This window comes from Oncorhynchus masou, unplaced genomic scaffold, assembly GCF_036934945.1.
Source record: "Oncorhynchus masou masou isolate Uvic2021 unplaced genomic scaffold, UVic_Omas_1.1 unplaced_scaffold_631, whole genome shotgun sequence".
In the NCBI taxonomy this organism is placed as follows: Eukaryota; Metazoa; Chordata; class Actinopteri; order Salmoniformes; family Salmonidae; genus Oncorhynchus; species Oncorhynchus masou.
The window spans coordinates 190,797-205,028 of record NW_027012739.1 but is presented as its reverse complement, the minus strand read 5'-3'; the positions used below and the strand labels follow the sequence as shown (position 1 = coordinate 205,028).

Genomic DNA, 14,232 nt, shown 5'->3' with positions numbered 1-14,232 from the left:
AAGTCCCCTTTTATTTACTAATTACAAAAAGTCCCAAACTGTCTCTTGCATATTTGTATTTGATTGATTTATTCAGTTGAAATAAGGATACTTTAACTTCTGTTGAAAAGCTATCATTTGTATGTATATTTTTTATATAGCTCCACTGCTCGCCAAAGGTGTCGGAGCAAGTGATGCCAATTTAGCGACTTTGTTGTTAGATTGAGAGAGTTTTCATTCCCCTCTAGCGGATTTTATTGGTAAAAAAGTATAACGACAAATGTAGCTACTTTTAAGGCTGCCCCAGCGACTTTTTGATGATTTAGCTCCTTCCCTGTTTGTTTGCGTGTGTGTGTGTGAGTTCAGCTATGCGCCTCTGCCGGCTGCTGCGTGTGTCACTTGCGCCCCTTCTCCCACCTCTATGTCCTCGTCAGCCTCTCCGTCCTCTCCCCTCTGCAGCAGCGAGTTCATTGATTCAATCGGTTCCTTTGTTGTTAAATGACACCACAGCTCTCCAAGGGATAAATAATAAAAGCAAAACTAAATATATTTTAAATGATATACTTTAATCTGTTTGTTTTTCTTCTGTGCTTTTAATTAGTTCAAGTTTGTTCTCCTTGAAACATTCCATTTAGCAGTAGTGGTGAATGGATAAAATCCCTGAGGAAGCCAAGCCAGGAGAAAAACCCATATTACATGTGTTGTGATAATTAAGATAATTGTGTTGTGATAATTAAGATAATTGTGTTGTGATAATTAAGATAATTGTGTTGTGATAATTAAGATGATTGTGTTGTTATAATTAAGATAATTGTGTTGTGATAATTGTGTTGTTTTGTCTATAACCTGTTAGTTCATATCCCTTGCCACTCTGATATACAGGCCTAAAGGCCGAGACAATAAGAAGACACAGTGGCAGAATACATTCAACCACACCTTTGTTTCATCACAAAACCAGAGAGCGACATCTGTATGGTGAAGTACACAAACAAACAGTTGCGTGACCTACTACAGTATGGTAAAGCAAGTGAATGTTTACGACCGTTTTGGACTACTCAACAGCTATGGATTTAGAACCACGGAGAGTTACTGCAACAGGAGCTGCCCTCCACTATTCCAGCATCATTTCAACTTCAATATTTCAACATCCTCCTCTCTTTCATGACTCTGTCATACAGTACATGCTTTTAGTTTGTGTTGTCTACCTGGCTCAAATGTTTGCACGCTAGTCTAACTTCCTTTCACAGGAAATGATGTGCCAGGCCAGCTAGTTAACATTAGCCTACTCAGGGGCACAATGTATGCATTATGGTTAGATCAGAATCTCTGTTATAATCATTGGCCAGTACAGAGAATTAAGTAAAGCCACAACCAAATCCTTATCTCCATCCATGGCTAATTGAGGAAAGGGATGATTTTAGCTAGCTGGCTAGCCAACCGGAGGACAATGACACAATGAGATGCAACAATTAATTTTTTTTTCTGTAAATGAGTTTAGCTTGTGATTGGTGGGAAGCCAAATCTAAACTGGCTTCCCTTGACACCAGGTCCATTCAAGCTTACTCAGTTTACCTCAACGCTGACTGGCTTTATAAATATATATATATTTTTTAAGGCTACTCTTTTTGACGAGACAGATAGATGGCCTACACATACAGAGACAAAGGGGAACTGTTTCACTCGCTCGGATGCTTTTCCTGGAGGGATACATTCAGCGTCTAAGAAAATTGAAGGAAAATTATCAAACACAGACAGATGAAAGATACTTTAAAAAATATATATGATTATTTCTTGGTCAATTTCTTAGGGAAGCCTGACTTCCCTTGGCATCCATAAATACACACTACTGCTATTTAGTTTAACTTTTGAGAATGTATCATTGTATGAGAGACAGGGACAGCATAAGCCGAAAACAAATGTAACGTAATCTAGCGATTAATGGAGCAACCAACGGCTATGGGGAGGGAGGGAAGATGAGGAGGGAGGGAAGAGGAGGAGGGAGGGAAGAGGAGGAGGGAGGGAAGAGGAGGAGGGAGGGAAGAGGAGGAGGGAGGGAAGATGAGGGAGAGAAGAGGAGGAGGGAGGGAAGAGGAGGAGGGAGGGAAGAGGAGGGAGAGAAGAGGAGGGAGGGAGAGAAGAGGAGGAGGGAGAGAAGAGGAGGGAGAGAAGAGGAGGAGGGAGGGAAGAGGAGGAGGGAGGGAAGAGGAGGAGGGAGGGAAGAGGAGGAAGGATGGAAGAGGGGGAGGGAGAGAAGAGGAGGAGGGAGGGAAGAGGAGGGAGAGAAGAGGAGGAGGGAGGGAAGAGGAGGAGGGAGGGAAGAGGAGGAAGGATGGAAGATGAGGAGGGAGAGAAGAGGAGGGAGAGAAGAGGAGGAGGGAGGGAAGAGGAGGAGGGAGGGAAGAGGAGGAGGGAGGGAAGAGGAGGAGGGATGGAAGAGGAGGAGGGAGAGAAGAGGAAGAGGGAGGGAAGAGGAGGAGGGAGGGAAGAGGAGGAGGGAGAGAAGAGGAGGGAGGGAAGAGGAGGAGGGAGGGAAGAGGAGGAGGGAGGGAAGATCAGGAGGGAGAGAAGAGGAGGAGGGAGAGAAGAGGAGGGAGAGAAGAGGAGGAGGGAGGGAAGAGGAGGAGGGAGGGAAGAGGAGGAGGGAGGGAAGAGGAGGAAGGATGGAAGAGGAGGAGGGAGAGAAGAGGAGGAGGGAGGGAAGAGGAGGAGGGAGGGAAGAGGAGGAAGGATGGAAGAGGAGGAGGGAGAGAAGAGGGAGGAGGGAGGGAAGAGGAGGAGGGAGGGAAGAGGAGGAGGGAGGGAAGAGGAGGAAGGATGGAAGAGGAGGAGGGAGAGAAGAGGAGGGAGGGAAGAGGAGGGAGGGAGGGAGGAGGAGGAGGGAGAGAAGAGGAGGGAGGGAAGAGGAGGAGGGAGGGAAGAGGAGGGAGGGGAGGGAAGATGAGGAGGGAGGGAAGAGGAGGAGAGAGGGAAGAGGAGGAGGGAGGGAAGAGGAGGGAGAGAAGAGGAGGGAGGGAGAGAAGAGGAGGAGGGAGGGAAGAGGAGGGGAGAGAAGAGGAGGGAGGGAGAGAAGAGGAGGGAGGGAAGAGGAGGAGGGAGGGAAGAGGAGGGAGAGAAGAGGAGGAGGGAGGGAAGAGGAGGAAGGATGGAAGATGAGGAGGGAGAGAAGAGGAGGGAGAGAAGAGGAGGAGGGAGGGAAGAGGAGGAGGGAGGGAAGAGGAGGAGGGAGGGAAGAGGAGGAGGGATGGAAGAGGAGGAGGGAGAGAAGAGGAAGAGGGAGGGAAGAGGAGGGAGGGAAGAGGAGGAGGGAGAGAAGAGGAGGGAGGGAAGAGGAGGAGGGAGGGAAGAGGAGGAGGGAGGGAAGATCAGGAGGGAGAGAAGAGGAGGAGGGAGAGAAGAGGAGGGAGAGAAGAGGAGGAGGGAGGGAAGAGGAGGAGGGAGGGAAGAGGAGGAGGGAGGGAAGAGGAGGAAGGATGGAAGAGGAGGAGGGAGAGAAGAGGAGGAGGGAGGGAAGAGGAGGAGGGAGGGAAGAGGAGGAAGGATGGAAGAGGAGGAGGGAGAGAAAAGGAGGAGGGAGGGAAGAGGAGGAGGGAGGGAGGGAGGAGGAGGGAGGGAAGAGGAGGAAGGATGGAAGAGGAGGAGGGAGAGAAGAGGAGGGAGGGAAGAGGAGGAGGGAGGGAAGAGGAGGAGGGAGAGAAGAGGAGGGAGGGAGGGAAGAGGAGGAGGGAGGGAAGAGGAGGAGGGAGGGAAGAGGAGGAGGGAGGGAAGAGGAGGAGGGAGAGAAGAGGAGGGAGAGAAGAGGAGGAGGGAGAGAAGAGGAGGAGGGAGGGAAGAGGAGGAGGGAGGGAAGAGGAGGAGGGAGGGAAGATGAGGAGGGATGGAAGATCAGGAGGGAGAGAAGAGGAGGAGGGAGAGAAGAGGAGGAGGGAGGGAAGAGGAGGAGGGAGGGAAGAGGAGGAGGGAGGGAAGAGGAGGAAGGATGGAAGAGGAGGAGGGAGGGAAGAGGAGGAAGGATGGAAGAGGAGGAGGGAGAGAAGAGGAGGAGGGAGGGGAAGAGGAGGAGGGAGGGAAGGGAGGAGGGAGGGAAGAGGAGGAGGGAGGGAAGAGGAGGAAGGATGGAAGAGGAGGAGGGAGAGAAGAGGAGGAGGGAGGGAGGGAAGAGGAGGGAGGGAAGAGGAGGAGGGAGAGAAGAGGAGGGAGGAAAGAGGAGGAGGGAGGGAAGAGGAGGAGGGAGGGAAGAGGAGGAAGGATGGAAGAGGAGGAGGGAGAGAAGAGGAGGAGGGAGGGAAGAGGAGGAGGGAGGGAAGAGGAGGAGGGAGGGAAGAGGAGGAGGGAGGGAAGAGGAGAAGGGAGAGAAGAGGAGGAGGGAGGGAAGAGGAGGAGGGAGGGAAGAGGAGGAGGGAGAGAAGAGGAGGGAGAGAAGAGGAAGAGGGAGGGAAGAGGAGGAGGGAGGGAAGAGGAGGAGGGAGAGAAGAGGAGGAGGGATGGAAGAGGAGGAGGGAGAGAAGAGGAGGAGGGAGGGAAGAGGAGGAGGGAGAGAAGAGGAGGGAGAGAAGAGGAGGAGGGAGAGAAGAGGAGGAGGGAGGGAAGAGGAGGAGGGAGAGAAGAGGAGGAGGGAGAGAAGATGAGGAAGGAGGGAAGAGGAGGAGGGAGAGAAGGGGTTGAGGTGATAAGAGAGAGAAAAGTGCATGGGTGTTGTGGAGGGAACGTTGTCGATAAGATGGCGGGCAGGAAAAAAGGAGAAAAGTGGAACATATGAGTAATATTATGAGTACATTTGATTTGAGTAAATATGGAGGGGAGAAATGCACAAACCTTCTGGAAGACCTGATGAAGGTGGAGGACAGAAAAAAGGGAGAAAAGTAGAATATGTTTTGATGGAATTTGGAATGGGGAATTACACAGAACTTCTGAAAGAGTTGCAGAAGGAAATCGATCGTGGCGACAGTGAGGATGAATTAACTGTGGTGGCAGGTGCGGTAAAGACCGCCGGGTTTGAGCCTCATGCAGACAAAGTGATGGAGAGAAGTTAGAGAAGCAACAGATGTGCTGGAATGAGATCAATATGTCTGACAGGTCTGATTATATAGATCGGGAGGATGAGGGTCAAGGATCTGAGAGGTCTGTAGTGGAAGGACATAGGAAGAGGAGAGATCGCGACACTGAAAGGAGTGGTGTGTATAGTATAGAAAGCTTAAAGAGGGCCAGTGTAGGGAGAAAGGATGAATTACCTGTGGTGGCAGGTGAGGTGAGGACGGCCGAGGTCGAGCCTTGTCCCAATGATGATAAAGATCATTTTGTCCCAGTGGGAGTGAGAGTTTTGGGTGGAGAAGAGGTTGGGGACTGTTGGGTTGGTGAAAGTGACTCAAAGTGGACATGTGTAGATTTTTTGAGTTTCTACTGTCCAGAAGGAGCGCGGTGCTCCACACCACACGACTAGGGTAAATAACTATGAATTGCTTTTCTCTCTGGAGCAAGGCACCATTGAAAGGAGTGAAACCTAGAGTGGCGTTAAGTGTTAGGAGGAGGAGTGGCATTAGGAGGATCAAGTGGCGCCTAGAGTGGCGTTAGGAGGATCAACTGAGGTTTTGTGCGACCCAGACGCGGTGGAGAGCGTGGTGAAACAGAGAAGACACTGTCTGTCCTGCTAAGTTTTGATGCAGAGTCTTTAACCGACAAAGTCAGGTTAGAATGTGTCAGTTATCCCGTGAGAGCTTTTGTCCCAAACCTATTACAGTGTTTTAGGTGCCGAGCTTATGATCATGTTGCAGCAGTGTGTAGGAGGGAGATTCCTAGTTGTGAGAAGTGTGCAGGAGAGCATGAGACAAAGCAATGTGTCGTATAGGTGGAAAAAGCTATGTGTATAAACTGTAGGAGTAGCCATGGTGCTGGAGATCAGAAGTGTCCGGTGAGAGAAAGACAGGTTGAGCAGGGTGCCTATCAAGGGTGTTATCAGAGAACATCTGAGAAAATAGGCATCATTGTGAGTGTGGCCGAGTGTTTTTGGGACTCTGGGATTTTACAGCAGCGGCATTACAAGGAAACCTGTTGATGAATGCTCTGTCCTCACAGGCACCTGATCCTGTTTAGGGATGGATTTGAACTGTGACTGATAGAGTGTTATGTTTTTGAAATATTTTGTTTGTATTTTGTATGATGTCAGGTCTCCCCTTCCCGTAATGGAATACTTTAAAAAATACCCTGTTCCGTAGATGGCGGCAATATTTCAATAGGGTTAGTCTGCCATAAAACCTTGAAGAAGAAGAAGAACCAATAGCTACTGTTATTTGACTTCAGAAGAGTAATAGGGTATGTTGGGTGTTGGTGTCCTGTCTTCACAGGCCGCTGGCATGGTGCAGGAGAAGATACAAAGTATAATGAATTCATATAATAGGCCAGTTGGGGGCGGTAATGCAACATATTGGATGCCAACCGACCTTAAACTCTGAAGAAGCAGAAGACGAAGAAGAACAGCAGCTGCTGTCCTTGAAAAACAGTTGGCAACACTGGCCAGAGTTCAGGACGAAAATGAAAACGGTATCAGGGAGGAGGGTGGAGGGAGGAGGGAGGATGGTGGAGGGAGGAGGGAGGATGCTTCGGCGGAAGTGGAGTCCCTAGAGGAAGCAAGAACAAGCTGGTTGTCAGGAGTAGTGCAGTATTATCATAAGGAGATGAATACTTGGAAAATGGAGGAGGAAAGGAGAGAAAAAGAGAGGGAGAGGGGGTCTGGGAGGGAAGAAGAGTGTGAGAGGAGGTCTGGGAGGGAAGAAGAGGGTGAGAGGAGGTCTGGGAGGGAAGAAGAGAGGGAGAGGAGGTCTGGGAGGGAAGAAGAGGGTGAGAGGAGGTCTGGGAGGGAAGAAGAGAGGGAGAGGAGGTCTGGGAGGGAAGAAGAGAGGGAGAGGAGGTCTGGGAGGGAAGAAGAGAGGGAGAGGAGGTCTGGGAGGGAAGAAGAGGGTGAGAGGAGGTCTGGGAGGGAAGAAGAGTGTGAGTGGAGGTCTGGGAGGGAAGAAGAGGGTGAGAGGAGGTCTGAGAGGGAAGAAGAGGGTGAGAGGAGGTCTGGGAGGGAAGAAGAGGGTGAGAGGAGGTCTGGGAGGGAAGAAGAGAGGGAGAGGAGGTCTGGGAGGGAAGAAGAGGGTGAGAGGAGGTCTGGGAGGGAAGAAGAGGGTGAGAGGAGGTCTGGGAGGGAAGAAGAGAGGGAGAGGAGGTCTGGGAGGGAAGAAGAGGGTGAGAGGAGGTCTGGGAGGGAAGAAGAGGGTGAGAGGAGGTCTGGGAGGGAAGAAGAGAGGGAGAGGAGGTCTGGGAGGGAAGAACAGGGTGAGAGGAGGTCTGGGAGGGAAGAAGAGGGTGAGAGGAGGTATGGGAGGGAAGAAGAGGGTGAGAGGAGGTATGGGAGGGAAGAAGAGAGGGAGAGGAGGTCTGGGAGGGAAGAAGAGGGTGAGAGGAGGTCTGAGAGGGAAGAAGAGGGTGAGAGGAGGTCTGGGAGGGAAGAAGAGAGGGAGAGGAGGTCTGGGAGGGAAGAAGAGAGGGAGAGGAGGTCTGGGAGGGAAGAACAGGGTGAGAGGAGGTCTGGGAGGGAAGAAGAGGGTGAGAGGAAGTCTGGGAGGGAAGAAGAGAGGGAGAGGAGGTCTGGGAGGGAAGAAGAGAGGGAGAGGAGGTCTGGGAGGGAAGAAGAGGGTGAGAGGAGGTCTGGGAGAGAAGAACAGGGTGAGAGGAGGTCTGGGAGGGAAGAAGAGGGTGAGAGGAGGTCTGGGAGGGAAGAAGAGGGTGAGAGGAGGTCTGGGAGGGATGAAGAGGTGAGGTGAGTTTGAGTCGGATAAAAATGGTGGGAAAAGGGAGATGGTTTGTTAAAGAAGAATGGTAGAAAGTGTAAGCAGAGGGAGCTGAAGACAGGACAAGAAATTGAAATGAACGAGGGTGAAGTATTGGAGGTGGTAAGTGTGGTGAAGTTATCGTGGACCGAGCTATGCACCAAGGATCAGGAGAAAGATGAGTCTGTGACAGTAGAAGTGGAGTTTATGGAAAAAGTGGACTCTTGCCTTTTGGCTGATCCATTTGTGGTTCCACGGTGGGTGAAAAAAGGGTTGGGTCATGTGGAATCGGTGAGGGTAACCAGAAGAGTCGAGTGATAATTGTTTGTGTTTCTGTTGGTCAGAGGGAGAATCGGAATCAAATGAATGGGAAGCAAGAAAAGTGAATTGTTTTGTTCTCAAGAAAAGGGCACCAATGAAAGGAGGGATAACTGGGGAAGCAGTACATATAAAAGTTGACCAGCTGAGGGGAAATATTCCCGGTGTTTGTGATGCTCGCCATTTGATGTGACGCAGACAAGGTGACGAGTGGAGAAACAGAAGAGTCATTGTCTGTTCTTTTGAGTTTTGATGTTGAGTCTTTGCCCGACAATGGGAAGTTAGGATATATAAGTTATCCTGTACGATTGTTTGTACCGAGTACATTACATTGTTACAGGTGTCAAGCTTATGGGCATGTGGCAGCAGTGTGTAGGAGGGAGGGTCCAAGGTGTGTGAAATGTGCAGAAGGGCATGAGACAAAGGAATGTGTAGTATTGGGGAAAGTAGTGGAATGTGTTAATTGTCGGGTGCCCATGGGGCTGGGGATCAGAAATGTCCCGTGCGAGAGAGGCAGGTGGGGTTTCCAGGGTTAGAGTAGTGCAGAAGTTGTCATATGCTGAGGCAGTGAAGACAGTAGAGGAAGATGGATTAAGGGGGAGGAGTGGGGAGAGTAGTAGAGGTATACCAGTACAGAGGGACAGGACAAAACGTGATATAAGTTTCAGTGAGATTGGATTTTTAGCATTTATAGTAATGGTTATCAACTGTACTGCAGGGATGGAACAGAAGTCGTAGAAAATGGAGGTTGTGGTGGCAGCTGTAGAGAGGTATTTGGGTGTGCAAGACCGGAAGAGTTACAGGGTGTGCTAAGTGGTGTTGTCCCATCCTTTCAGGATGATGGCATGAGGTAGGAATAAATACATGCAATTAGTGGAGTAGGGTGGTGTTAATTTATTTTATATCATTTTAAAATGAGTGAGTGTAGTGTTAGATGATAGGATATTTATTTAGTGCATTTTTATTTTTCAAGCAAAGTATAAGGGAGTACTCCAGTCTAGTAGGTGGCGGTAATGCAACAAATTGGATACCAACTGCCGTTAAACCTCATAGAAGAAGAAGAAGAAGAAGAAGAAGGAGGCCAGCGTTCCTTCCCGAGTGTCGCGAGAACAGACATCTAGATTTCACGTGGCCAGTTTAGCTGAAAATAAATGCATTATTATAAAAATGTTCCAAAATTGTTGTAACAAACAAGCCAAATTATGGGGAAAAGGCCAAAATACTAATGTGTAGATGACTTTCTCTTGGTACACGGAACCAGATAGCTAGCGTCGTTGCTTACAAGCTAAGCAGCTGTGCTCAGCTGAAAAGTTGAGGGTGAAGCTTGTGGTTGCCTAGAGACGGCACTGAAATCTCCTTTCCGCCCCAAAACACATACAGCTAGCGGTTTCTTTCTAGCAAGCTGGCTAAGCGGGCTTGGATGTTCGTTTGTGAAGATTTGTTTCATTTTTCTTTATATAAAACACGTCGGGAATTCCTTATAGCCTGGAAATATGTCTGCTTCACAAGCAGTCCATAGCGTACTGAATTTGTAGTTACAGATATCTAGAAAACAAGTTGCTGTTGTTAGCTAGTGTTTAGCTGTCTAGCCAGAACTTCAGTCTTCATGTTGTGATTTCATATCAGGGGAACATCGAATCTTCAGCATCATCACAGTGTAAGTTGATGCATGCATATATCAATAAACCTTTGAGACAACAGTGGCATTGTGTATATAGCTGCATTTGCATACAGTTTGCATGCACGTTTTAGCATAATCGAAAGCAAATAGTTGGTTTGTTTTAGCCTAAAAAACAGATTCAAGAGTCGCTCTGGATAAGAGCGTCTGCTAAATGACTTAAATGTAAATGTAAGCTGATTGAGGTTAGTGAGTAGCCTAAACAGCATTTAGCATTTTTTTGTGGTTTAAATTGAGTTGGCTTTTGACAGCTGGAAGGTGTGTGAGTGAGAGAGAGAATGTTGCCCATCCACCACACTCCACAAAGTCAATATTATGAAAGAGTGGATTAAACCAAACTAATGATGGAATTGAATTGGCCGGGAGTATTAGGATAAGGTCACCACAGATGAAAGGGGAAGTATCTTTGGTTTCACTATTCCTGCTCCTACAATTTAACGTCTTCACCAAAACGTATCTTGGAGATTGTTTAATTCATTGGAATAGCCTTTTATTGATAATGTAGCGAATTCGGTAGGTCGCGCTGACCGGGACTCGAACATATGTGCCCAATGACTGTCAAGCCAACACCTCAACCATTACGCAAAGAGGTGAACCTCTTGACTAGGTTGGTGTTGGGTTAAGGTCGCTACATTGTACATTACCCCCTTCCTTTGGGAAAGCGTGATCCCACGCTTCTCTGTACCATGCCCCTCACATGTACATGCCTCTCCGATGGCCGTCCCACTTCTGACACCAATGTAGGGAATTCTGGGGGTAATCCTGACCAGATCTCGAACACGGGTCCAGAGACTGTCAAGCCAACACCTTAACCGCTACGCGAAGAGGTTCAAATGTCTTGACGAGGTCGCTAGGTGTTGGGTTAAGAACGCAACAAGAATACATTCAAACATCTTGATGTATGCCTTCACTTGGACTTTTGTTTTGATTGTATGGAGACTGAGAGGACCCCTGTATAGTACTGTGTGTGTGTGTGTGTGTGGTGCACAGATAGTATCTCAGTCTCTGTCAGCCGATCCTAGTGATGAATATTATAGTACCCTCATTACAGGGTCATTACATCAGTTGGACAAAGGGACCAGGTTGTAGGTTACATCCTATCAACCCTTAGTCTTCTGCGCCTCTACATGCAGAAGTGACTTTACACAGCAGGTTAGGAGAATTAATGCAGCAGGTTAGGAGAATTAACGTAGCAGGTTAGGAGAATTAACGTAGCAGGTTAGGAGAATTAACGTAGCAGGTTAAGAGAATTAACGTAGCAGGTTAGGAGAATTAACGCAGCAGGTTAGGAGAATTAACGCAGCAGGTTAGGAGAATTAACGCAGCAGGTTAGGAGTATTAACGTAGCAGGTTAGGATAATTAACGTAGCAGGTTAGGAGTATTAACGCAGCAGGTTAGGAGAATTAACGCAGCAGGTTAGGATAATTAACGTAGCAGGTTAGGAGTATTAACGCAGCAGGTTAGGAGAATTAACGCAGCAGGTTAGGATAATTAGCGCAGCAGGTTAGGAGAATTAACGCAGCAGGTTAGGAGAATTAGCGCAGCAGGTTAGGAGAATTAACGCAGCAGGTTAGGAGAATTAACGCAGCAGGTTAGGATAATTAACACAGCAGGTTAGGAGAATTAACGTAGCAGGTTAGGAGTATTAACGCAGCAGGTTAGGAGAATTAACGCAGCAGGTTAGGATAATTAGCGCAGCAGGTTAGGAGAATTAACACAGCAGGTTAGGAGAATTAACGTAGCAGGTTAGGAGAATTAATGCAGCAGGTTAGGAGAATTAACGCAGCAAGTTAGGAGAATTAATGCAGCAGGTTAGGAGAATTAGCGCAGCAGGTTAGGAGAATTAACGCAGCAGGTTAGGAGAATTAACGCAGCAGGTTAGGATAATTAACGTAGCAGGTTAGGAGAATTAACGCAGCAGGTTAGGAGAATTAACGCAGCAGGTTAGGAGAATTAACGTAGCAGGTTAGGAGTATAAACGCAGCAGGTTAGGAGAATTAATGCAGCAGGTTAGGAGAATTAATGCAGCAGGTTAGGAGAATTAGCGTAGCAGGTTAGGAGTATTAACGCAGCACGTTAGGAGAATTAACGTAGCAGGTTAGGAGAATTAACGCAGCAGGTTAGGAGAATTAGCGCAGCAGGTTAGGAGAATTAGGTTCATAGGAAAAGGTTAGGGAATGCAAACATTCTCCCCGACATGGCCGGTGACACTTTGCTTCTTGAATGTCTAATATTTAGATAAGTTGACTGCTGCCATGCACATTTTGGGACTGTATCAACTGTGGATTAAGGGACAGATTGAAATGTACAGAGTGGAGGGAAATGGGAAGGGTCATGTAATTAATGAAACGTCAATATGTCTCAGTGTTTTTTAACGAGTTGCTCATTAGGTTATATATGAATGTGTTCCCGATGCCGCCCCTCATCTCTGGTTCTCTGCGGGCGTGCTATATCAATTACACCTATAGGCTATTTAGTGTGGTCTCAAATCAAATGATCCATAGCCCACACTAGGCTATGAAGTTCATGCTCAGTGAAGCACAGAGCAAAGTTATATTTCCAAGATAGCTGCTGGGATGGTGTGAATAAAACTAGGCTGCATTACACACTGCAAAGGATATTCCAACCCTGAGCCCCGGCCTGTTCTGCTCTTGCTGATAAAGGTTCTTCCGTGTGCTGCCTACCCAGGCGCCGTGTAGGGCTACGGTGGCAGTTCAGGAGGAGAGGGAAAGGTTTTTTCCGCAAATAATCTTTGATTAGTGTCCAAAAAAATGTGCAACTACTAGCCTATAGCCTATGCTCTGTTCAGTTTGAGAAGGAGAGTGTGAAGATGAGGAGGACCAGAGGTCAACTACAAGCCTATAGCCTACGCTCTGTTCAGTTTGAGAAGGAGAGTGTGAAGATGAGGAGGACCAGAGGTCAACTACTAGCCTATAGCCTACGCTCTGTTCAGTTTGAGAAGGAGAGTGTGAAGATGAGGAGGACCAGAGGTCAACTACTAGCCTATAGCCTACGCTCTGTTCAGTTTGAGAAGGAGAGTGTGAAGATGAGGTGGACCAGAGGTCAACTACTAGCCTATAGCCTACGCTCTGTTCAGTTTGAGAAGGAGAGTGTAAAGATGAGGAGGACCAGAGGTCAACTACTAGCCTATAGCCTACGCTCTGTTCAGTTTGAGAAGGAGAGTGTGAAGATGAGGAGGACCAGAGGTCAACTACTAGCCTATAGCCTACGCTCTGTTCAGTTTGAGAAGGAGAGTGTGAAGATGAGGAGGAGAGAGGTCAACTACTAGCCTATAGCCTACGCTCTGTTCAGTTTGAGAAGGAGAGTGTGAAGATGAGGAGGACCAGAGGTCAACTACTAGCCTATAGCCTACGCTCTGTTCAGTTTGAGAAGGAGAGTGTGAAGATGAGGAGGACCAGAGGTCAACTACTAGCCTATAGCCTACGCTCTGTTCAGTTTGAGAAGGAGAGTGTGAAGATGAGGAGGACCAGAGGTCAACTACTAGCCTATAGCCTACGCTCTGTTCAGTTTGAGAAGGAGAGTGTGAAGATGAGGAGGACCAGAGGTCAACTACTAGCCTATAGCCTACGCTCTGTTCAGTTTGAGAAGGAGAGTGTGAAGATGAGGAGGACCAGAGGTCAACTACTAGCCTATAGCCTACGCTCTGTTCAGTTTGAGAAGGAGAGTGTGAAGATGAGAAGGAGAGTGTGAAGATGAGGAGGACCAGAGGTCAACTACTAGCCTATAGCCTACGCTCTGTTCAGTTTGAGAAGGAGAGTGTGAAGATGAGAAGGAGAGTGTGAAGATGAGGAGGACCAGAGGTCAACTACTAGCCTATAGCCTACGCTCTGTTCAGTTTGAGAAGGAGAGTGTGAAGATGAGGAGGACCAGAGGTCAACTACTAGCCTATAGCCTACGCTCTGTTCAGTTTGAGAAGGAGAGTGCGAAGATGAGGAGGAGAGCGTGAAGATGGGGTGGAAAGGTAGGAGTAGGGCACAGTGACCCTACAGTCAAGATAGCTAGCATCCTCCACAGTACCTTCTCTACTATTTAGCCAGCCCGGACAGAAGCACAAAACAATCTATAATATATATAACAGTCATCATTACTTATATATTCCTATTTACAGTGTCAGTTTCAACCAGGCACTGGCGTTATCCACCTAAGAAACACTGATAAGCAGATGTGGGAGCAGCTGACCCGTAATAATGTTCACGCTGTGAGGATATTAACAGCATGCGTTATAAGAATGAAAAAAAAAACAGTCAATCATAATCATCGATTGTGATCTATTTCACACTGTGAGATTTTCTACATGACAGAGGGCAGACTATAGCTACCACTCTTATCTCCCTCTCAGCCCAGATAGCCTAGCGTTCCATAAACCGTCCCGATAGCAGCGCAACCAGTCTTCCACACACACCACGGCTGCATCCCAAATGGCACCCTAT

General features: G+C 48.1%; 1 long non-coding RNA gene across 1 annotated transcript in view; it reads left to right on the top strand.

The window, feature by feature from the left end:
- Positions 1-9,471: 9,471 nt before the first annotated feature.
- Positions 9,472-14,232, top strand: part of LOC135536554 (uncharacterized) — a 71,536-nt gene continuing 66,775 nt past the window's right edge. The window contains exon 1 of the long non-coding RNA XR_010455008.1: positions 9,472-9,759. This is a non-coding gene — a long non-coding RNA (uncharacterized LOC135536554). The remainder of the gene's footprint in view (positions 9,760-14,232) is intronic.